Source organism: Eumetopias jubatus, unplaced genomic scaffold, assembly GCF_037043125.1.
Source record: "Eumetopias jubatus isolate StellerSeaLion01/CBP00866 unplaced genomic scaffold, mEumJub1_p1.0 scaffold_11, whole genome shotgun sequence".
NCBI lineage: Eukaryota > Metazoa > Chordata > Mammalia > Carnivora > Otariidae > Eumetopias > Eumetopias jubatus.
In genome coordinates, this window is record NW_028274817.1 from 52,578,249 (window position 1) to 52,604,768 (window position 26,520).

General features: G+C 36.6%; 1 pseudogene; it reads left to right on the forward strand.

The window, feature by feature from the left end:
* The first annotated feature begins 273 nt into the window (after positions 1 to 273).
* Positions 274 to 8,437, forward strand: LOC114207462 (elongation factor 2 pseudogene; annotated as a pseudogene).
* The last annotated feature ends 18,083 nt before the right edge of the window (positions 8,438 to 26,520 follow it).

Consider the following 26,520-nt stretch of genomic DNA (forward strand, 5'->3'; position numbering starts at 1 on the left):
GACTTAAAGGAATGGCTATAAACAAAAGAAGATCAGGAGAGTGTTTAACACGAAAGACAAGGAAGAGATTGTTATTTTTAACATGATATTTGTAAATACTGTTTATTATGTATGTGAAGGCATAACGTATCTGAACAGATTATGTGTTTTTATCAGTGGCTAGGATGATCCATTCTGAGAATTCTCTTTCTGGTCTTAGTGACTGACAAAAAGTTTAAGCTGCAACCTGTATATTCTTGTGATTAAATGCATCCCACAGTTTTGATCAGGATAATGATTTGTAAAGTCTCTATTACTGCTCTTCCGCTGCCATCGCCGCCATCCTCTATGCGACTCACCTCGCTCGGATCTTCCTGGGAGAATCCACCGCCCTCCGCCACCATGGTGAACTTCACAGTAGACCAGATCCGGGCCATCTTGGACAAGAAGACCAACATCCAAAACATGTCCGTCATCACCCACATGGACCACGGCAAGTCCACGCTGATGGACTCGCTGGTGAGCAAGGCTAGCATCATCACCTCCCCCCCACACTGGGGAGACCCGCTTCACTGGCACCTGGAAGGATGAACAGGAGCGCTGCATCACCATCAAGTCAACGGCTATCTCCCTCTTCTATGAACTCTCGGAGAACGACTTGAACTTTATCAAGCAGAGCAAGGATGGCTCCAGCTTTCTAATCAACCTCATTGATTCCCCCGGGCAGGTGGACTTCTCCTCGGAGGTGACTGCCGCCCTCAGTGTCACCGATGGTGCCTTGGTGGTAGTGGACTGTGTGTTGGGTGTGTGCATGCAGACAAACAGTGCTGTGGCAGGCCATTGCTGAGCAGATCAAGCTTGTGCTGATGATGAACAAGATGGACCAGGCTCTGCTGGAGCTGCAGCTGGAGCCTGAGGAGCTCTACCAGACCTTCCAGCACATAGTGGAGAACGTCAGTGTCATCATTTCCACCTATGGGTAGGGCAAGAGTGGACCCATGGGCAACATCATGATCAACCCTGTACTTGGGACTGTCGGCTTTGGGTCTGGACTCCACGGTTGGGCCTTTACCTTGAAGTAGTTTGCAGAGATGTATGTGGCTAAACTTGCTGCCAAGGGCAAGGGCCAGCTGGGGCCTGCTGAGTGTGCCAAGAAAGTGGAGGACATGATGAAGAAGCTGTGGGGTGACCGGTACTTTGATCCAGCCAAGAGCAAATTCAGCAAGTCAGCCACCAGCCCTGATGGCAAGAAGCTACCACGGATGTTCTGCCAGCTCATCTTGGACCCTATTCTCAAGGTGTTTGACGCTATCATGAATTTCAGGAAAGAGGAGACAGCAAAGCTGATTGAAAAGCTGGATATCAAGCTGGACAATGAAGACAAAGACAAAGAAAGTAAGGGCAGCAAGGGCAAAAATGAACTATTGGGACTTCATCAAGATAAAAAGCTTTTGCACAGCGAAAGAAACAGTCAACAAAACCAAAAGACAACCGACAGAATGGGAGAAGATATTTGCAAATGACATATGAGAAAAAGGGCTAGTATCCAAAATCTATAAAGAACTTATCAAACTCAACATCCAAAGAACAAATGATACAATCAAGAAATGGGCAGAAAACATGAACAGATATTTTTCCAAAGAAGACATCCAAATGGCCAACAGACACATGAAAAAGTGCTCAACATTGCTTGGCATTGGGGAAATCCAAATCAAAACCTCAATGAGATACCACCTCACACCAGTCAGAATGGCTAAAATTAACAAGTCAGGAAATGACAGATGTTGGAGGGGATGCGGAGAAAGAGGAACCCTCCTACACTGTTGGTGGGAATGCAAGCTGGTGCAGACACTCTGGAAAACAATATGGGCATTCCTCAAAAAGCTGAGAATAGAGCTACCATACAACCCAGCAATTGCACTACTAGGTATTTACCCCAAAGATACAAATGTAGTGATCCAAAGGGGTACGTGCACCCTGATGTTTATAGCAGCAATGTCCACAATAGCCAAACTATGGAAAGGGCAAGATGTCCATCAACAGATGAATGGATAAAGAAGAAATGGTATACATATACAATGGAATAATATGCAGCCATCAAAAGGAATGAAATCTTGCCATTTGTAATGACGTGGATAGAACTGGAGGGTATTATGCTGAGCAAAATAAGTCAATCAGAGAAAGACATGTATCATATGATCTCACTGATATGAGGAATTCTTAATCTAGGAAACAAACTGAGGGTTGCTGGAGTGCTGGGGGGGGTGGGAGGAATGAGGTGGTTGGGTGATAGACATTGGGGAGGCTATGTGCTATGGTGAGCGCCGTGAATTGTGTAAGACTGTTGAATCACAGACCTGTACCTCTGAAACAAATAATACATCATATGTTAAGAAAAAAAAAAAAGAAGATAGTAGGAAGGGAGAAATGAAGGGAGGAAATCGGAGGGGGAGACAAACCATGAGAGACTATGTACTCTGAGAAACAAACTGAGGGTTCTAGAGGGGAGGGGCATGGGGGGATGTGTTAGCCCTGTGATGGGTATTAAATAGGGCATGTACTGAATGGAGCACTGGGTGTTGTACACAAGCAATGAATCATGGAAAACTACATCAAAAACTAATGATGTAATGTATGGTGATTAACATAACATAAAAAAAAAGAAAAAAGAGCTCTGAATGATGCATTGGACCAGATGGACTTCGTAGATATAAACAGAATATCCCATCCTAAAACAAGAGAATACTCATTCTTCTTGAGTGTACATGGAACTTTCTCCAGAATAGACCACACATTGGGTCAGCAATCATTTCTCAACAGATACCAAAACATTGAGATTATTCCCTGCATATATTTAGACCACAATGCTTTGAAACTGGAACTCAACCACAGGAAGAAATTTGGAAGGAACTCAAACACCGGGAAGTTAAAGAGCGCCCTGCTAAACAATGATTGCATCAACCAAGAAACTAAAGAAGAACTTAAACAGTTCATGGAAACTAATGAGAATGAAAACATATTGGTCCAAAACCTATGGGATACAGTAAAAGCGATCCTAAGAGAGAAATATATTGCCATCCAAGCCTCTCTCAAAAAATTAGAAAAATCCCAAATGCACAAGCTAACCTTACACTTAAATGACCTGGAGAAGGAATAGCAAATAAATCCTAAACCAAGCAGGAGAAGAGAAATAATAAAGATTAGAGCAGAAATTAATGAAATAGAAACCAGAACAGTAGAACAGATCAATGAAACTAAGAGCTGTTTCTTTGAAATAATTAATGAGATCAATAAAACTCTGGCCAGACATATCCAAAAGAAAAAGGGAAAGGACCCAAATAAATAAAATCATAAATGAAAGGGGAGAGATCATGACTAACACAGACATATCCAAAAGAAAAAGGGAAAGGACCCAAATAAATAAAATCATAAATGAAAGGGGAGAGATCATGACTAACACCAAGGAAATAGAAACAATTATTAGAAATTATTACCAGCAACAATATGTCAAAAAATTAAGCAATCTGGAAGAAATAGATGAATTCCTGGACATTTATAAAGTACCAAGACTGAAACAGGGAGAAATAGACAATCTGAATACACAAAAAACCAATAAGGAAATTGAAGCAGTAATCAAAAACCTCTGAAAAAAATAAGAGTCCAGGGCCAGATGGTTTCCAAGGGGAATTCTACCAAACATTGAAAGAAGAAATAATACCTATTCTACTGAAGCTATTTCAAAAAATAGAAATAGAAGGCAAATTTCCAAACTTGTTATATGAGGCCAGTATTACCATGATCCCAAAACCAGACAAAGAGCCCATCAAAAAGGAGAATTAAAGACCAATGTCCCTGATGAATATGGATGCCAAAATACTCAACAAGATCCTAGCCAATAGGATCCAACAGAACATTAAAAGGACGTTTTAATCCTTTGGTTAAATCCCACTATGACCAGGTGGGATTTATTCCTGGGATGCAAGGGTCATTCAACATTCAGAATTCAATCAATGTAATAGAGCACATTAATAGAAGAAATGACAAGAACTATATGATCCTCTCAATTGATGCAGAAAAAAACATTTGACAAAATACAGCCTCCTTTCCTGACTAAAACTCTTCAAAGTATAGGGATAGAGGGAAAATATCTCAATATCATAAAAGCTATTGATGTAAAGTGCACAGCAAATATCATTCTCAATGGGGAAAAGCCGAGAGCTATTCCTTTAAGGTCAGGAACATGACAGGGATGCTCACTCTCACCATTATTGTTCAACATTGTACTAGAATTCCTAGCCTCAGGAATCAGACAGCAAAAAGAAATAAAAGGCATTCAAATTGGAAAAGAAGAAGTCAAACTCTCTATTTCTTTGCAGATGACATGATACTTTATGTGGAAAACCCAAAAGACTCCACCCCCAAATTGCCAGAACCCATACAGCAATTCATCAATGTGGCAGATTACAAAATCAATGCACAGAAATCAGTTGCATTTCTATACACTAACAAACTAACTGAAGAAAGAGAAATTAAGGAATTGATTCCATTTATGATAGAACCAGAAACCATAAGATACCTAGGAACAAACCTAACCAAAGAGGTAAAGGATCTGTACTCTGAAAACTAGAGACCCTTATGAAAGAAATGGAGGAAGACACAAAGAGATGAGAAAACATTCCATGCTCATGGATTGGAAGAATAAACATTGTAAAAATGTCTATGCTGCCCAGAGCAATCTACACTTTCAATACAATCCTTATCAAAATACCATTGACATTTTTCACAGAGCTCAAACAAACAATCCTAACGGAACCAGAAAAGACACCAAATTGCCAGGGGAATGTTGAAAAAGATAACTAAACTTGGGGCATCACAATGCCTGACTTCAAGCTATATTACACAGCTGTGATCATCAAGACAGCATGGTACTGGCACAAAAACGGACACATAGAACAAAGGAACAGAATAGAGAACCCAGAAATGGACCCTCAACTCTATCATCAACTAATCTTCGACAGATCAGGAAAGAATATCCAATGGAAAAAAGACAGTTTCTTCAATAAATGATGCTGGGAAAATTGGACAGCCACATGCAGAAGAATGACACTGGACCATTCTCTTATACCATATGCAAAGATAAACTCAAAATGGATGAAAGACCTCAATGTGAAACAGGAATTCGTCCAAATCCTAGAGGAGAATATAGGCAATAACCTTTTTGACATCAGCCACAGCAACTTCTTTCAAGACATGTCTCCAAAGGCAACAGAAACCAAAGCAAAAATGAACTTTTGGGACTTCATCAAGATAAAAAGTTTCTGCACAGCAAATGAAACAGTCAACAAAATGAAGAAGCAACCCACAGAATGGGAGAAGATATTTGCAAATGATATTACAGATAAAGGGCTAGTATCCAAGATCTATGAAGAACTTCTCAAACTCAACACTGAAAAAAACAAAAAATCCTGTCAATAAATGGGCAGAAGACATGAACAGACACCTCTCCAGAGAAGACATACAAATGACCAATAGACACATGAAAAAAGTGTTCAACATCACTAACCATCAGGGAAATACAAATCAACCACAATGAGATACCACCTTACACCAGTTAGAATGGCCAAAATGAACAAGACAGAAAACAACAAGTGGTGGCAAGGATGTGGAGAAAGGGGAATGCAAGCTGGTACAGCCACTCTGGAAAGCAGTATGGAGGTTCCTCAAGACATTAAAAATAGAGCTACCCTATGACCCAGCAATTGCACTACTAGGTATATACCCCAAAGATACACATGTAGTGAAAAGAAGGGGCACATGCACCCCAATGTTCATAGCAACAACGTCCACAATAGCCAAACTGTGGATGGAGCCACGATGTCCTTCAACAGATGAATGGATAAAGAAGATGTGGTTCATATATACAATGGAATATTATTCAGCTATCAGAAAGGATGAATACCCACCATTTGCATCAACATGGATGGAACTGGAGGGGATTATGCTAAGTGAAATAAGTGAAGTAGAGAAAGACAATTAGATGGTTTCACTCATATGTGGAACATAAGGAATAGGGTAGAGAACGATAGGGGAAGGGAGGGAAAACTGAATGGGAAGAAATCAGAGAGGGAGACAAACCATGAGAGACTCTGGACTCTGGGAAACAAACTGAAGGTTACAGGAAGGAGGGGGATGGGTGGATGACGTCGCCGGGTGATGGGTATTAAGTAGGGCATGTGTTGTGATGAGCACTGGTTGTTATATACAACTAATGAATGGTTGAACACTACATCGGAAACTAATTATGGACTGTATGTTGACTAACTGAACATATAAATAAAAAAATAATAAATAAATAAATAAATAAGCAAGCAAGCAAGCAAGCAAGCAAACAACCTAGATAAAAGTTTTTTCCACATATGATGTATTCTTCTTTTTTCAATTCATTATAAATTTTAGGGTAAATTCCATATGCCCAGTAGCAATGTTCAAACACTAGGATTCTTTTTTTAATTTAATTTAATTTAATTTAATTTGTATTGTATTGTATTCTATTGTATTGTATTATGTTGTTAGTCACCATACAATACATCACTAGTTTTTGATGTGGTGATCCATGATTCATTGTTTTCGTATAACACCCAGTGCTCCATGCTTTACGTGCCCTCCTTAATACTTATCACTGGGCTAACCCAGCCCCCACCCCCATCCCCTCTAAAACCCTCAGTTTCTTTCTCAGAGTCCATAGTCTTTCATGGTTCATCTCCCCCTCCGACTCCCCCCCTTTGTTTTTCCCTTCTCCTAATGTCCTCCACGCTATTCCTTATGTTCCACAAAAAATTGTTTCATTTCACAGTTCAACCCCTGCTTGATAAATGGACAGTGTTTTGCTTCTCCTGAGGTTTGTGAGGATGGAGACATGGGCTCACACCTAAGGCTGAGTGCTGTTTAGTTATTTTTTCCTCTCTCCTGCACAAAACATTCCATCTCTGCCCCTTTTAGATTTTATGCCTGTTGCTTTCTCCCTTCCTCTTCAGCCAGTCGATGTACTTTAAGGGGATCAGTCAGCAAACATAACTATTTTCCATTTTTCTACTGCACAGGCTCCAGGAGTTTCGATCCAACAGTCATAGTTCCCTGGCAGCCAGAGAGGAGCCATGATCTTAGTGAGAGGACAGGACTTGAATGTCACTGCACTGACATCATCTGAGTAGTTTGGGATCAGAAAGAGAGAAAGTTTATAATATTGAAAGAAGGAGGAGGAGAAAGAAGAAGAGGGCTGGTTGAGAAGGAATTTGTAGAACTTTGGAGAAAATTATTGAGATAACAAAAAAAGCCTACATTACAAATAAAGAAATAATACAGGTGAAAAAAAGATCATTTCCTTTTGTGATTAAGGAAATTATATTCCCTTCAGAGAAAAACAGTATTCATTTATTTTTTCTACTTATGAATTCCAAATTAGAATTCACATTAGAGTAGTATTAGTAATATTCCTCTATTAAGAAGACTATACTTTTTCAAGTATAATCAGGTATAAGGAATTAGTGCCATGGCCCTTTATAGTCCTAGAAATAACCAAAATCTTCCAATAATAATCTTTAGGAAAATCATATTTGCTTCCACATCTACCTCTACCATTTTTATTAAAAATGACCATTAAAGATAATTTAAAAACAGTTTTATTTGTGTATTTGATTGATTTTTGTTTATAATATTCCCACATATCAGGAAACTACTGTGAATACTTTTTGAAAGTTTAGTAACATAAAAATCATTTTTAAATGAGACAACAGTTATACATCATTTTTGAATTTTTTTGTTTGTTAACTTTACATAAGCAACACATAGGTTACATTATTAACTAGACCCTTGTGGGCTAGCCTAAGAACTGTTTTGTCATTTATAGATGAGTTTTATAAATTTTGTTTTCTGTCTAGCATATCATAAAAGTGATTTACAAATGAGCTTTCTAAAAAGCAAGCCATTTATAATTCACTAACTTCATATATTCAAAAGTTGTGTTTACTCCTTCAGGTTTGTGTATTGCCTTTGAACTCAAACCTTGACATTGAGCAACTGGAGTAGTTTAGTCCTTTGAAGAATCTGTCTCAATTGTTACATGATGACAATTAACATTTAATAGTAAAAATTATAACATGTTTTGATTGTAAAAAAATAAAATTTTTTCAACAGACGCACAAAAATTGTTTCATTTCACAATTCAATCCTTCATTTCCTTGGTTATGATCATAGGCTATATCCTCCTGATAATACATTTAGCCTGAGGAAGAAACAATTCTTTCCAGAGATGATTAGATTAAGAAAACTCTAGGGCATGAGACTTTCTACATTGTCTCTTCAGGAATCAGTTCCTTAAAAACTGCTTGGGGAAAGTTTGACATTCAATTTAAACTTCCTTGATGTTTATTTCACAGGTGGTGATGGGGAGATAAAATGAACACTTAAAAATCCACTTGATGAAAGAATTTGCACATAGAAATTCCGTGCTGCTGAGGAAATAAACAACGATGAAAGACTATATTCCAGCAGATATACCTGATTTAGTAAAATGATTTAAAAACTATTACTTCAGCCATGTCATAAAGATTTGTAAAATAGAAATCTGTACAGTATATTGAATACTATTTTCCCCTTGACTTCCAATATAAAGCAAATGAGATGTTCCTTTGGGAATATTTGTCTTCAGAATGTCACAAAACTGCAAGTTAAGAATACATTTAGTCTTTCTTAAACCACTCATGAAAAAGCAAAACATTAACATTCACTGAGAATGTTGATATATACCATATCTTTAAAGGAGAAGATACTGAGAAATGAGAGCTGGAGGAAATATTATGAAGTAATAACAAGTAATTTTCACTTATTCTTTAAATATATAACTTTATAAAGTTAGCTCCTTAGTTATTTTTTTCCGCTAAAAGAAGCCAACAAAAAAATGACCTCTAATATAAAGTTCCATTTAATATTGGGCAATGACGAGCCACTTTTGGAAAGTTTGTTCACTGTTCTATGATGTAAATAGCTCAGACTGCCTCTAAGTTGAATATGCTTTACTGATTTGGGGCTTAGTTCCTACAGAAACTATAATCTATCGCTTGAACCTCTAGCCAATATGATTCAGATCCCATTATATATTGGTGTTAAAAGAGATCAGTGAGCTCTGGCTACAATTGTAAATATGTGAGGTAAACCATGTATGGTATTTCCATCCTCCTTGTATTTTTATTTTTTCCTAATTTAGAGGCTCCTTCAACTTCCACCAACATTAATTATTTTCATTCAGTGTTTCATTTCCCCACCTTCATCTGCTTTAAAATATTTATAAGTAAGCTTAAAGCCTACTTTTTCCTGGAGTATTTACATTTTAAAAAGGGTTAGTCTTATGACGAAGTTCAGGAAATATTTAATTCGTGTGTAACAATAAAATTACTAATTGAAATATGATTTAGTTACTATACATGTTGTTTCCTATGGAAAATAAATTACTTGTTTTAACTTAAATATGTGCTTCTATATAAAGTACCAAACTGGTCATTATGAATGGTGTGATTAATTAACCTGTAAAGTCATTTTTCATTTGCACTCTGAGTCAAGTCATACCACAGTAAAATGCTAACATAATCTGATTAAATGTGGTGAATTATTGGTGAGCTCCTTTCTGTGCCCATTAAATTGCAATATAGGCATGGATACAGGAAATCAAAGAGATAAGATACTGCCTACATTGACATGTTTTTTTGTCCAAGAGAAATCATTAAGTTTAGAAGAGACTAACCTTGGAAAACATAAAAACTATATGCTCTAATAAAATTCATTGCATAAGCATCTGATTCATGGGTATTTTTTGTTGACCATTAGTGTAATTCCTGAAAATTGGTATTACAATTGGTCAGTTTCATATTAAAATGAATAAACAAGGTAATATTTTGAAAACTATTAATTTAATTTTCTCTTTTGCCTTTCAAACACAGTTATAATTCTCATGTGTCAGAGGCATCCACTGGTCTGAAGTGAAATTAGGGTTTACTACAAAAAGAACACACAACAAAAATAAGAACCAGGTAACATTTAGCTTTTGATATTGAAAATTAAGTTTTTGCCTAGACCTCAATCCTGAAGATTTTCTCTCATATATTTTTCTAATAATTTTTGTCTATTTTTTTCCTAAAAAAACCAACTAGCAATCCCTAGCAATTAGCTGTTTGCCAGATAATTAACTGCCTCTCTGCCTTCTTCATGGACCCCATGGTTAGATAAACTACAAAATGGTATGGAATCATTCACACTTAGCTTGTGCTAGACCAGGCCACACCATCTCACCTTTCTGACTCTTGACAAGACCTCAACCTTACAAGAGCTGCTGCACTGTCATTTTCTCCTGCATTTTAATAGAAGGAGTCACAGGTAAAGTCATGAGTTTATGAGCATGCCCCTCTTCAGCTTCTAACTCTCAGCCTGGGCTCTTTCCATTGTCCCTGTGAAGCACTGGCCAGCTGACTGCCAGTCACTCCTCAGAGTACCATAACTGCCTCTTGGACTGCCTCAGCATATGCTCCAGGACAAGGAGTAAACAGCCTGATAGCTCAGAGAATTTGCCAGATTTCAGTAATTTAACCCAGTGCCTACTCGACAACTTGCCATCCCAGCATCCAGTGGCTAGCTGGCCTGGATCGCCTCCACACTCACTCTGAGTGGTCAGCTCCACTCGACAGCTGCCGTCAACATCTTTTTTTTTTTAAAGATTTTATTTATTTATTTGAGAGAGAGAGAATGAGAGACAGAGAGCACGAGAGGGAAGAGGGTCAGAGGGAGAAGCAGACTCCCCACTGAGCAGGGAGCCCAATGTGGGACACAATCCCAGGACTCCAGGATCATGACCTGAGCCGAAGGCAGTCGCTTAACCAACTGAGCCACCCAGGCACCCTGCCTTCAATATCTTAACCTCACTCACACAGCATTCCTTGCCTGAAATGTAGGTGTCTTTCTGTTTCTCTACACCCCATGGCTAGACAGGAGGGCACCTGGGGCTGGTAGTTTGCCCTCCAAGGGTGCCTGCCAGGAGAATCCTGTCTCTTTCCAAATAAGAAGCAGCAGGGAACTGTGGGGAACCCCAGAGATGTAGGCATCCTGCCCATCTGGAGACAAGAACTAATTTGTATTCCTTCTTGTCTTCAGCTGGCATTTTGGATAAGACCTCCTGAGCATATGTCCCTGAATTAACTCTTTTCACTTCTGTGCCAGGTTTCTATTTGACCTCTTTCCCAACACAACACTTCTCCTTAAAAATCTCTGTTAGAAAATTTTCTCTCTGTACACCATCGTCAATTTAGTCCTTTTACATAGGTACCAGTACTATCCTTTTTACTGAGGAGAGCAGCTCTTGCTCCCACTGCCTCAGATGATCTCCCTGTGGACAGAAAGTTCTGCACCAAGCTTGTTGGAGAGAAGACACTGTAGAGTTGGAAGATTCTTTGGGTGCTTCTGATCCCTATTTACCTAACAAAGTACTTGTTGGAATGCATTTGCCTTGTAACATGGTGTCAACAACTTTCCATAGAACCTTGGGAAGGTCAGTTGTGGAATGAGGGGTGTCATACTCTTCTTATCATTTGGTTTAATTAAAGTGGAATAAACTATAATGAAATTATTGACTTGATCTGGTTCTTATTAACTGGAACTGGCAGGAGCAATGGAAAATACTTGAATGATTTAGTCTGGGCCAGTCCTGTTATGTAAAGAGGTTTCAGGACCACCTCCTTCTCTATCTTTCAACCTCACCTCACCAGGAAGCCCAACAAAACTACTTTATCCCCTGGGCCTACTTATTAAACATTCCTAGTTTCCTTTGCTTGAGATTCTCCAATAGCCCTGCCTACCACTTGGCCCTTTCCTAGCATCTCTACTTCCCAAGGAAGCAACATTTCTTTAAGGTCCCTGGCATTTCATCTGCCTTATGCTGAAACATTCCTAGACTCAAAAGAAGTTGACTAAAGTTGGCCAGGACAGGATAACTTTGTTCATAGGTTTCATCTGTTTCTACAGGGGCAAAGATTCCATGCCCATTTTGTGGAAAAATAATTGTTTATTATGGGAGGAGAGCACTATTGCTGCTCTCAAGTACTGTAACTCTCAGCTTGTATGGCATTTTCTTAGGAAATGAAACATGTTTGCGGACCTGTCTTTGTAGCATGATAAAAAGATGTTAGTCCCATTGGTATTCTTGGTGAGCTATTATTGCAGCTAAGAGGTAGATAATAAGTCTACTCTATGCTGGAAGAGGCTGTTCTGCCCACCTTGAGCATCCCTGTTCTGTAGCATCACTGTCAGAATGCTGTGCAGTTGATCTGGCTCTCCTGATTCAGGTCTGACCCCATGGACATCCTGTAACCCATGAGAACAGATAAGGCAGACTTTGGAAGAATAGCATGAGAAGTCATGCTGGATCCTTTCAGGGGTGTAGGATTTGCAGTCCTAATCTTTGTGCTTTGTTGCTCTACCAGTTAGACAACATTTTATGACCAGTGTGTCCATGGATCTAGCAAGGTATACTGCAGGACACTCAGGCATAGATCTATTGAAGTTCATTTGTATTCCTGGGCAGCTCAGGGAAGCAGTCTTCCTTCTAAATGGTGAGCAGCATGTGTCTGAAAGAAGCCTGTTCTGCTCTAGTCTACCATTTTAAATCCCCCTTCTTGGTACAGACTAATGTTAAGTTGTGCCTGGAAAAGTGATGTGCACTAGACATAGTCACTAAGTCCATAAGCCCAAGACATCCCCAGGACACAACATTTACTGGGTTCACATTGCCAACTTGACAGTGTGAGGGGCAGGGGATTGGGAGAAGGGGCTCCATTTCATCTGTCTTCTGTCCTCATTTTACTAGTAAGCAGACTTAATTTTATTTTTTTTTAAGATTTTATTTATTTCACAGAAAGAGAGAGAGAGAGAACACGAGCAGGGGGCAAAGGAGAAGCAGAAGGAGGAGTAGAGTGAGAAGGAGAAGCAGACTCTCCACTGGGCAGGGAGTCTGATGTGGGGCTTGACCCCAGGACCCTGGGATCATGACCTGAGCCGAAGGCAGATTCTTAACCGACTGAGCCACCTAGGTGTCCCAGCAGACTTAATTTTAAATTTAATATTAGCATTAGGATTCTTGATGTAATTCTAGAAGGTCCCAGGTTCTGGGATTTAGTGTAATAGTAAGAAGGAATGGGCGGCTTGGAAGCTGGGGCCAGGTGATGGATATGTCACTAGTGTGATCTGTGGCTGCTGGCACCACAAGAGCACCCCCAGGCAGTGTCAGATGACCTGAGGGGCCATAACAGATGTGAGGTCTATCAGAGATGGGGGCAGATTCTTCTGGGCCTCTGACTCCCAATCTATACACCCATGGTCACCACTTGCCCCTTAACTCAGGGGATTGTGGCAGGGAATGGGAGCACTTCTGGGTGCCCAAGCCTCCCAAAGTGTAAGGAAACATGGTTAGTGGGTGTGGCCAGGGACCATACGAAAAGCCTTGTGTGTTTAGTGAGAGAACTGAGCTATGAGAATGACCATTATAGAATATGAAAGGTTTAGAAGGTGATTAGATTCCCATTTATTCTTTACATTTTCCCTTCTTTGCTTAGGGTTCCCTGTGTGTGAAACAGATGAGACATTAATGGGTATTTGTTTATCTGGTTAAGATCGGCCCCACTTGCCTGAAGTCTGCCTGTGTGCCTGTGTCTCTAGGTGCTGGTGGTGTTAGTTCCCAGGGCCACCTGCTGTCTGTCTTATGTCATGCCACACCTCTGAGGATCTGGAGTATACCCTGCATTTTATGCCCAAGACACTGAATTGAATATACCCACCTACATCTATTTTTCAAAAAAGTCCATTGTGCCTTCTACTGGGCTACTGACCCTAATTGTGTTGGGAGAGCTTGGGAACATCTTATCTATGTGCTGATTTCTATAAATATGATGGGTTCACATATAAAGAAGTGATTTGATTGAGAGAGTATATTGACTTGATACAAATGAAATGGGAGTTCAAAAAAAAAATCCAAGGCTCTGTAATGAATTACAAAGCCATAATGATTTGTACTATATAATGAACAAAAATTACTGTAATTTTACCATATATTCCTTTTCATCATTTGAGCAGCAGCTTCTGAATAAAACTAGATGATTTCTAAATAACAAATATTGGCAAGCATGTGGAGGTAAAGGTACCCTTGTACAGTGTTGGTGGGAATGTAATTGGTATAACCATTGATGGAAAAATTATGAAGTTTCCTCAAAAAATTTAAGAAATAGAAATACCATATGATCTAGTAATTCCACTACTGGGTATTTAACCAAAGAAAACAAAAGCACTAATTTGAAAAGATATATGCACCTCTGTGTTTATTACCCATCATATTTATAAAAATCTGAACATAGAGAAGATATTCCAAGACTCTCCCAACACAATTAGTGTCAACAACCCAGGTAAAAGCACAATGAACTTTTTTGAAACAAAGATGTGTGTGGATACAATTGAGTCAGTGTCTTGGGCATAAAATACAGACTACACTTATTTATGATAGTCAATATATGGAAACAAATCAAGTGTCCATTGATAGATGAATGGATAAAGAAATATATATATAGATCAATCTTGCTGTTTGCTACAACATGGATGGACCTAGGACATACGCTAAATTAAATAAGTCAGACAGAAAAAGACAGATAGCATATAACTGCACTTATATGTGAACTCTAAAAAAAATGTACATACAAACAAAACAAAAAGCAGAAACAAATCCATAAATACAGACAACAAACATGGTTGCCAGAGGAAAGGGGGTGGGAGACGGGAAAAAATAAGTAGAGTGGCTGATATAAACTTCCAGGTATGGAATGAGTAAGCCACAGGGATATAAGATACAGCATAGGGAATATACCCAATGATACTGTAAAGTGTTATATGGTGACAAATGGTAGCTCTAATTGTGATGAATATAGCATAATGTATAGACTTTTTGAACCACTATGTTGTACATCTGAAACTAATGTAACATTCTGTGTTACCTAAACTTCAATAAAAAAGACAATTTCTTTTAAAAAAGAAAACTAGATTTTGCTTAGCCTGAGTCCTGAAGATTTTTCTCATTTATATTTTAATACTTTTTTCCTAATAATTTTTATCTAAATATTTTTCTAAAAACTTACAATTTTATATGTACACTTAAGTCTAGGACCCATATTTGAGTTAATTTTTGTATAAGGTGTCATGTTTAGTTTCTTTTTGTCTGTTTTGTCTTTGAATGTTCAATTGTTCCAGCATCATATGTTGAAAAGGAAAGAAGAATTTAACAAGTTATTCCTCATAAAAAAAATCCTGTAAGACCTTGTTATGAGAATAGAAAAAAGAAGCAAACTGGGAGGGAATATTTGTAAACTACAAATCTGATGAAGGACTAGTATCTAGAATATATAAAGAACTCTCAAACCTCATCAGAAAAAATGCAATTAGAAAATAAGCAAAAGATATGAACAGACATTTCATCAAAGAGAATATGCAGACGTCAAACATGCACATAAAGAGATTTTCAACATCACTAGCTACCAGGGAAATTAATATTAAAATCACAGTGATATATCACTGTATACCTATCAGAATGGCTAAAATAAAAATTAGTGACACCATTGAATACTGGTAAGGAAGAAACTAGATCACTCATAATTGCTTGTGAGAATGTGAAATGATACAACAACTCTGAAAAAGGGGTTTGGCAATGGCGCCTGGATGGCTCAGTTGGTTAAGCGAATGCCTTCAGCTCAGGTCATGATCCTGGAGTCCCAGGATCGAGTCCCATATCAGGCTTCCTGCTCGGCAGGGAGTCTGCTTCTCCCTCTGACCCTCCCCCTTCTCATGCTCTCTCTCTCTCAGATAAATAAATAAAATCTTAAAAAAAGGGGGCTTGGCAATTTCTTATAAAACAAAATTACCACATCATATAACCAGTAATTGTAATTATTGGACAATTTAGCAGAGAAATGAAAAATGTGGTCACACAAAAAATCTGTGCATTAATATTTGTAGCAGATTTATTTGCAATAGCCAAAAGTTGGAAACCATTCAGATACTCTTCAAAAAATAAATAGTTAAACAAATTGTGGTACATTCATACTGTGGAATACAAAAAAAGAAAAAAAGAAACAAACTATTGAGACATACAACAACTTGAGTGGATTTTAAGGAAAATATGCTGCATGAAAACAGCCAATTCCAAGAGGTTATATACTGTATTATTCCATTTACATAACATTCTTAAAATTACAAAATTATAGAATTGGATGACATACTAGTGACTGGAATGAGTTAGGGATGGTGTAGTATTATAATAGACAGAAGGTGTATTCTTCATTTCTGACTTTCTCGAAAGAAAGAATCAGTCAGAAATGAAGAATACACCAAATGAGATTGGAAACCACCTTGATGCAATGCATGGCAGGCTGGAAGAAGCAGAGGAAAGAATTAGTGATATAAAAGATAAAATAATGGAAAATAATGAAGCTGAACAAAAGAGATAAAGAAAAATTATAGAATGAAGAATAGCCTTAGGGAACTCTGTGACTCCATCAAATGTAATACAATTCACATTGTAGGAGTTCTAGAAGAAGAAGAGGGAAAAAAAGGGGACAGAAAATTTATTTGAAGAAATACTAGCTGAAAATTTCCCTAATCTGGGGAAGGAAACAGACTCCAAATATAGGAAGTACAGAGAACGCCCATCAAAATGAACAAAAGGACGCCAACACCAAGACATATTGTAGTTAAATTTGCAAAATAGGGGCGCCTGGGTGGCTCAGATGGTTAAGCGTCTGCCTTCGGCTTAGGTCATGATCCCAGAGACCTGGGATCGAGTCCCGCATTGGGCTCCCTGCTCCTTGGGAGCCTGCTTCTCCCTCTGCTTCTCTCTCTCTCTCCCTCTGTCTCTCATGAATAAATAAATAAAATCTTTAAAAAAAAAATTTGCAAAATATAGTGATAATGAAAAAATCTTAAAAACAGCAAGAAAAAAATGAAGTCCCTAACTTACAAGGAAAGATCCATAAGTCTAGCTGGAGATTTCTCAAATGAAATGGGACAAGCCAGAAGGGAGTGGCATGATATGTTTAAAGTGCTCAATGGCAAAAATCAGCAGCCAAGAATAATGTATCCAACAAGGCTGTTATTCAGAATAAAAGGAGAGGTAGTTTCCACACAGACAAAAACTAAAGGAGTTCATGACCACCAAACCAGCCCAGCAAGAAATATTAAAGGGGACTCTGATCAGAAAGAAGAGACCAAAAGTGACAAAGACAAGAAAGGAACAGAGAAAATCTCCAGAAACAATGACAAAACAAGTAATAAAATGGCATTAAATACATATCTTTAAATTGTCCTGAATGTAAATGGACTAAACGCTCCAATCAAAAGACATAGGTTGCCAGAATGGATTAAAAAAAAAAAAAAAAGCAAGACCCATTGATATACTTCCTACAAGAGAGTCATTTTTTCTTTCATACTCTTTACCAGGCAGTGCCCTTCACATTTTTATTTTTTTTTACTTAAATTCAATTAATTAACATATAATGTATTATTAGTTTCAGAGGTAGAGTTCGGTAATTCATCAGTTATATATAATACCCAGTGCTCATTCCATCAATTGCCCTCCTTAACGCCCATCACCCAGTTTCCCCATCCTCCACTGCTCTCCCCTCCAGCAACTCTCAGTTTACTTCCTATGACTAAGAGTCTCGTATGGTTTGTCTTCCTTTCCGATTTCATCTTTTATTTTTCCCTCACTTCCACTACAATCCTCTGTTTTGTTTCTTAAATTTCACATATGAGTGAGAGCATATAATAATTGAAGAGACTCATTTTAGACCTAAACACACCTTCAAATTGAAAGTGAGGAAGTGGAGAAATATTTATCACACAAATGGATGTCAAAAGAAAGCCAGCATAGCAAAACATATAACAGACAGCTTAGACATTAAAAGAAAGACAGTAACAAGAGACAAAAAAAGGTCATTATGTAATCATAATTGGGACAATCCAACAAGAAGATATAGCAATTGTGAATACTTATGCACCTAACATTGGAGTATCCAAATATACAAAACAGTGAATAACAGACATAATAACACAAAAGTAGTAAGGGATTTTAAAACCTCACTTACATCAATGGACAGATCATCTAAACAGAAAATAAACAAGAAAACAATGGCTTTGAATGACAGTGGACCAGATGTATTTAACAGATATATTCAGAACATTTCATCCTAAAACATAGAATATATATTCTTTTTTAAATTCACATAGAATATTCTCCAGAATAAATCATGTATTAAGTCATAAAACAAGCCTCAATAAATGCAAAAAGATTGAAGTCATACCATGCATCTGTTCCCACCACAACACTAGAAGTCAATCACAAGAAAAAAATTGGCCTCCACATATATGGAGGCTAAACAACATGCTACTAAATAATGAATGGGTCAACCATGAAATCAATGAAGAAATTTAAATATATATATATGGAAACAAATGAAAATGCAAATGCAATGACCCAAAATCTTTGGGATGCAGAAAAATATTGCTAAGAGGAAATTATACAGCAATAGAGGCCTACCTTAAGAAGCAAGAAAAATCCAAAATAAAAAACCTAACTTTTCCACCTAAAGGATCTAGACAGGAACAACAAACAAAATCTAAAGCCAGCAGAAGGAAAGAAATAATAATGATTAGAGCAGAAATAAATTATATTGACTTAAAAAAAACACAATAGAACAGATCAATGAAACCAGGAGCTAGTTAAATGAAAAATAATAATAAAATTGATAAACCCTCAGCCAGACTTATCAAAAAGAAAACAGAAAGGACCTCAATAAATAAAATCACAAATTAGAAAGAAGAAACAACCAACACCACAGAAATAAGCAACTATAAGATAATATTATGAAAAACTATATGCCAACAAATTGGGCAACCTGGCAGAAATGGATAAATTTCTACAAACATATAAACTACCTAAACTGAAACAAGAAGAAATAGGAAAATGAACAGAGATAACCAGCATAGAATTTGAATCAGTATTTAAAAATCTCCCACAAAAAAAAGTTCAAGGCCAGATGGTTTCACAAGCAAATTCTACCAAACATTTAAAGAGTTAATACCTATTCTTTTCAAACTATTCCAAAAAAATAGAAGAGGAAAGAAAACTTCCAACTCATCCTATAAAGCCAGCATTACACTGATACCAGCACCATATAGACTCCCCTAACAAAGAGAACTACTGGCCAATATCCCTGATGGACATGGATACAAAAATTCTCACTAAAATACTAGCAAGCTAAATCCAACAATACAATAAAAGAATCATTCACCACTCTCAAGTGGGATTTATTCCTTGGTTGCAAGGGTGGTTCGATATACATAAATCAATCAAAGTGATATATCACATTAATAAAAGAAAGGATAAGAACCATGTGATCATTTCAATACATTCAGAAAAAGCATCTGACAAAGTACAACATCCATTCATGATAAAAATCCTCAACAAAGTAGAGTTAGAGGGCACATACCTCAACAGAATAAAGGTGATATATAAAAACCCACAGCTAATATCAGCCTCAATGGGGAAAAACAGAGCTTTTCCTCTAGGGTCAGGAATGATACAGGGATGGCCATTCTCATCATTGTTATTTAACATAGTACAAGAAGTCCTAGCCACAGCAATCAGACAACAAAAACAAAAGGCATCCGAATCAGCAAGGAAGAGTCAAACTTTCACTATTTGTAGATTACACAATAGTCTATATAGAACCATGGATGGAACTGGAGGGTGTTATGCTGAGTGAAATAAGTCAATCAGAGAAAGACATGTATCATATGACCTCACTGATATGAGGAATTCTTAATCTCAGGAAACAAACTGAGGATTGCTGGAGTGGTGGGGGGTGGGAGGGATGGGGTGGCTGGGTGATAGACATTGGGGAGGGTATGTGCTATGGTGAGCACTGTGAATTGTACAAGACTGATGAATCACGGATCTGTACTTCTGAAACAAATAATGCAATATATGTTAAGGAAATAAAAAGAAGAAGATAGCAGGAGGGGAAGAATGAAGGGGAGTAAGTTGGAGGGGGAGACGAACCATGAGAGCCGATGGACTCTGAAAAACAAACTAAGGTTTCAGAGGGGAGGGGGGTGGGGGGATGGGTCAGCCTGGTGATGGGTATTAAAGAGGGCACATTCTGCGTGGAGCACTGGGTGTTATGCACAAACAATGAATCATGGAACACTACATCAAAAACTAATGATGTAATGTATGGTGATTAACATAACAATAAAAAATTAATAAAAAAAGAAAAAAAGAAAAGAAAACCTGAAAGACTCCACCAAAAAAACAAAAAAAAAACCAAAAAACAAAATTGCTAGAACTGATAAATCAATTCAATAAAGTCACAGCATACAAAATCAATGTACAGAAATGTGTAGCATTTCTATACATCAATAATGAAGCAGGAGAAAGAGAAACAAGGAATTGATACTATTTATAATTCCACCAAAACAATGAGATGCCCAGAAATAAACCTAACCAAAGAGGTGAAAGACCTATACTCTGAAAACTATAAAATACTGATGAAAGAAACTGAAGATGACTCAAAGAAATGGAAAGATATTCTGTGCTCATGGATTGGAGGAACAGATATTTTTAAAATATTTATACCTAACCAAAGAAATCTGCATTTAATGCAATCCCTATCAAAATACCACCATTTTTTCAGAGTTAAAACAACCAATCCTAAAATTTGTATAGAGCCACCAAAGACCCTGAATAGCCAAACCAATCTTGAAAACAAAAAACAAAGCTGAAGTCATCACAATTCTGGACTTCATTAAACAGCTGTAATGATCTACACAGTATGGTACTGGCCCCAAAACAGACACATAGATCTATGAAACAGAATAGAAAACCCAGATAAAAACCCACAACTATAGGGCCAACTAATCTTCAGCAAAGCAGGAATGAATATCCAATGGCAAAAAGACAGTCTCTTCAACAAATGGTATTGGGAAAACTGGACAGCAACATGCATAAGAATGAAACTGGACCACTTTCTTTCACTATGTACAAAAATAAATTCAAAATGGATGAAAGATCTAAATGTGAGACAGGAAACCATCAAAATCCTAGAGGAGAACACAAGCAATAACCTCTTTGACATCAGCTACAGCAACTTTTTTTCTTTTTTTTATTATTAACATATTATTTGTTTCAGGGGTACAGGTCTACGATTCATCAGTCTTAGACAATACACAACTTCTTTTTTTTTAATACACAACTTCTTAATAGATATGTCTGCTGAGGCAAGGGAAAAACAAGCAAAAATGAATTATTGGAACTTCACCAAGATAAAAAGCTTCGCATAGTGAAGGAAACAATCAACAAAATTAAAAGGCAACCTTTGGAATGGGCGAAGATATGTGCAAATGACATATCTGATAAAGGATTGTATCCAAAATCTATAGTATCCAAAATCTATAAAGAACTTATCAAACTCAACACCCAAAAACCAAATAATCCAGCGTAAAAATGGGCAGAAGACATGAATAGACATTTGTCCAAAGAAGATGTACAGATGGCTAACAGACACATGAAAAGATGCCCAACATCACTCATCATCAGAGAAATACAAATCAAAACTACAATGAGGTATCACCTCACACCCGTCAGAATGGCTAACATTAACAACACAGAAAACAACAGTTGTTGGCAAGGGTGAAGAGAAAGGGAACCCTCTTACACTGTTGGTGGGAATGCAAACTGGTTCAGCCACTCTGGAAAACACTATGGGGGTTCCTCAAAATTTAAAAATAGAATTACCCTACTTCTAGCTTTTACTACTAGCTATTTACCCCAAAGATAAAAAATCCTGATTCCAACAGATACAGGCATCCCAATGTTTATAGCAGCATTATCAACAATAGCCAAATTATTCAAACAGCCCAAATGTCTATTGACTGATGAATGAATAAAGGTGATGTGGTACATACATACAATGGTATATTAGTCATTCATAAAAAATAATGAAACTCACCATTTGCAATGATGTGGATGGAGCTTGAGAGTATTATGCTAAGAAAAATAAGTCAGAGAAAGAAAAATACCATATGATTTCATTCATAACTGGAACTTAAGAAATAAACAAAAAAAATGAACAAAGGAAAAAAAAAGAAAGAGTCAAACTGAGAAACAGACTCGTAACTATAGAGAACTACTGAAGGTTGCCAGAAGGGAGGTGGGTTGGAGGGGGTGGGTTAAATAGGTGATAGGTTAAATGAGTGCACTTGTGATAAGCACCGGGTATTGTATGGAAGTGTTGAATCACTTTATTGTACACCTTAAACTAATATTACACTGTATGTTAACTAACTGGGATTTAAATAAAAACTTTTTAAAAAGCCTTCAGAAGGAAATGACAAAATTAAGTGGATCAATCCCCTTCACAGAATTTCTGAAAGTCTCAGAATTTAAAAATACAAAATATTATTGAATTTGGAATGAAGAAAGGTGGAAGGAGAGATGAGAAAGTAATGGCTAAATCCAAAGTTAAACATTGTTACATGCAGTCATTAGAACCCCTATGGTTTATATCCCATGCATAAATATAATAACTCTTATTCCATCCAGTCTGAAAATTGTAGATTTATTATCTGGAAAAGTTGGAGATGATAAAGAACAGAGTAAAGACAGTAGATGCAATCATTTTTTTAAAAAATAGAAGGAAAAAAACATAAAATGGTCCAATCTTAGTATCTTTATTAAAATCAAAAAGAGAACCACCTTATGATGGCAAAGGATAAAAACAATGTGCTATCCCTGGCATAAAGGAAAGAATTCAAAATTATTGGGGAGAAAAAGTTATATACATAAAGAGCAAGTAATTAAAATGTCATTAGATGTTCTAAAAGCAACACTGCAATATAGAAGATAAAAAGAACAATGCTTTAAATTCTGAAGGAAAATAATTTTCCATGTGGAATTCTATATCAGACCAAACTAAGAATCTTAAGTATAATGGTAGGGCATCAAAAATTTACCTTCTATGCACCCTTTCTTTGGAAATTTCTCCTTCAGAATGAAAGACTTAGAATGCGGTGGGATACAGGAAACAGTAGATCCATGGATAGAGAGAAATTGAAGGAAGTCCCATAATTACTATGCAGCAAGCCTACAGAACAATGAGTCGGGAGTGAGACAGATGGGCAAAAACAAAGCAAAACAAAAAGAAGCAAACAAAATAAAACAACCTAGGGAGAAGTTGTCCAGAGTATTAAAAAAAAAAAAAGTTAGGTTGTCTGACAGTTTTGATCATTAAAAAATGTTTAAAAGTGTATAATTACAGATCTGAGAGAGTATGTGAAAATAATTATGAATAGGTACATAGAAAACTAAGAATTTTTTAAAAATAAGGCAATTATTAACTCCTGGAGAAAATTGTTGCACAGGAAGGGAAACATAGTCATAGTATACTTCCGTGGCTTTACAATGAACACTATTAAGTAGGTCTAATAATGTATAAATTAAGTAACCATTTAAGAAAAAAAACTATATATATATATATAAATTAAAAGGATAAGGAGAAGGAATAGTCCAATACTAGAAACAAATCTTCTTCCACTATAACAAAACATCAGAAAATAATGTCTAGAATTGATTAATCAAGTAAAACAGTTTAGACTTATTATTTTGAGACAGAAGTTTAAATTTCAGAAAAATAAAATATTTTAAAGCAATTGTTTCTGGGAATAAAACTTCTAATGGAAAAAGATGAATCATTGAACTGTTTGTTTTACTTTTTTCTCAATATACGCCTCTGTGTTTTAGTTTTAAATCACATTAAATAAAAATTTTAATTAAGAAAAGTGTTAGCTAGATGCCTGGAGTCCATAGGTCTTTTATGACTTGTGAGAAGCAGTTAATGGTACAAACACTAGAAAACGCTTGTCTGGATTTAAATCTCAATCTCAGCAAGTTAGTTATTTCGTGAATAAAGATAGTTTGCATTCGTAACAATTCATAAACATTGAGTTTGAATTATTAGATCTACATCTTTTAGCCTAGTCTTGGGCAAGTTTTAAAAGATCTTAAAAGATCTTTAGTGAAGTGAGATAAGGAATAGTCCTTCGATGTGAATAAGGAAGTTCACATGTTTCTTAGGTCCAACGATTTTACATAAAATTAATATCCATGTTTCTAAGGTGGGGGAAATCAGAGGGGGAGACGAACCCTGAGAGACTATGGACTCTGAGAAACAAACTGAGGATTCTAGAGGGGAAGGGGTTCAGGGGAGGGGTTATCTTGGTGATGGGTATTAAAGAGGGTACGTACTGAATGGAGCACTGGGTGTTATATGCAAACAATGAATCATGGAACACTACATCAAAAACTAATGATGTAATATATGGTGATTAACATAACAATAAAAAAATTAAAAAAAAAACTAATGATGTAATGTATGGTGATTAACATAACATAATAAAATAAAATTAAAAAAAAAGATAAGTGGTATAGTAGGTTGGGTCCCCAGGGTAAATTTTCTGAAATGTACATTAGCTGGCAAAGTTGATTACAGAGTACCCTCTGGATCAACACCTGTAGGGGATGGAGAGGGAGCAAGATTGGGCATAGAAAAGGTTTAGCTCTTATTTCATCCAAAGGTCTCAGTAGACCAATGGGAATCTCTCAAACTGTGATGACTCTTGAAAAATTTCTCAAGATGGGACAAAGATACCAGGTCTGTATAAGCCCACATTAATTAGTATTAGACATGAACTATTCTGGAGAAGAGGGTGAAGCAGTTTTATTCAGCCTAGGGCAATTCCCTTAAAGGACAGAAAACAAAAGACTATCAGCCAGCAACACACCCAGCCACTGGAGAAATTAATCTTTTTAGTTCTAATGAGAAATCCTGGTGGTGGATCACAGCCCACACAAGTGTCTTCCCAAAGGCTTCTAAATTTTTAATATGGTCATTAAGGAACACATGCCTTTTTCTAGCAGAAGTTCTTGCAATATAAACATTTAAAAGTATATATAAATTTTAATATAATCAATTCTTTCCATTTCATGTTAGGACCAATTGTGAATATTCAGGAAAAAAAGATTTTTGGCAATTGTCTATTAGGAAAAAACCTCTTAGATAAGCTTTCTCCAAATTATTTGCTTTTCTTTTGAGACTTACTAGGCAATAATTTCAGGTAAATTACATAAATCAAACACTATTTGCTTTGGGTGGTTGAATCAGCTTTACACTTTGCAACAAAATGTAATTATTTTCTGAATTATTATGACCAATTAGAAGATTTAAAACAGAATCTTGATTATTCTCTAAATAAGATGAATCTTTTATTTTAAAAGTTAGATTTATTTTGTCTCTCAAGTATCTCTTAGTTTTTGAAGCTGTAATGATGTTCTTAAGCTTCAGACTCTAAGCTTTAAACTCTGAAGAATTTGGGGGCACCTGGGTGGCTAGGTCGGTTATGTGTCTGCCGTCAGCTCAGGTCATGATCCTGGGGTCCTGGAATCGAGTCCCACTTTGGGCCCCTCATCAGGGGAGTCTGCTTCTCCCCCTCCCTCTGCCCCTGCTCATGTTCTCTCTCTCACTCACTATCTTTCAAATAAATAAATAAAATCTTTAAAAAATAAAAATAAACTATGAAGAATTTGTACATAGTCTGGTTTATCTTTGTCAACTAATCATATACTTTTCTTACTTTTATTGAAATTATTAAGATAATATGATTGATCTACATTATAACTGAAACATTTAACAAATCCAGAGGGAAGCTTATTTAAGATTATTCCCAGCTATCTTTATGTCAATGATTTGGTATATTAAAATATATAAACAGACCAATGGATAAATTAATGCAGCTTTTCCTAAGATTAAGCAGTCTATTCAATTTGGTTATAGAAAAAAATCACTTTGTATAAAACTTGAAAATGTAAGAAGCTACTTAAGAACTTTTTAAGCCCATATCATACAAAGTATCTATGAAGGCTAATTGTGCTGTTGGGTATCATTTGTATTGATTATTAAAAAATCGTTACTGATAATATGTCAACTATTGATGTGTACGGAGGGAGTTAATGAGTTTTGGCAGCTGTCTACCACCATCATCCGCAAAAATGTGTGTGTGTGAGTGAGTGAGTGTGTGTGTATATGCATATGTGCTAAATTAAGTAATAAAGTAAAGTATGTGACCCACAGATGTAAATTGTTGGGTGATTAGATGGTATTTTGTCTAGTTGAACTTAATTTTAACATACAAGTTTCTCTAAGATTCTCATATTTACTACTGAACAAACTTTTTAAAAATTTAAATTCTAGTTAGTTAACATATATGGTAAAATTGGTTTCAGGTGTAGAATTTAGTGATTCATCACTTACATGTAACACCCAGTAGTCATCACTACAAGTGCCTCCTTAATACCCA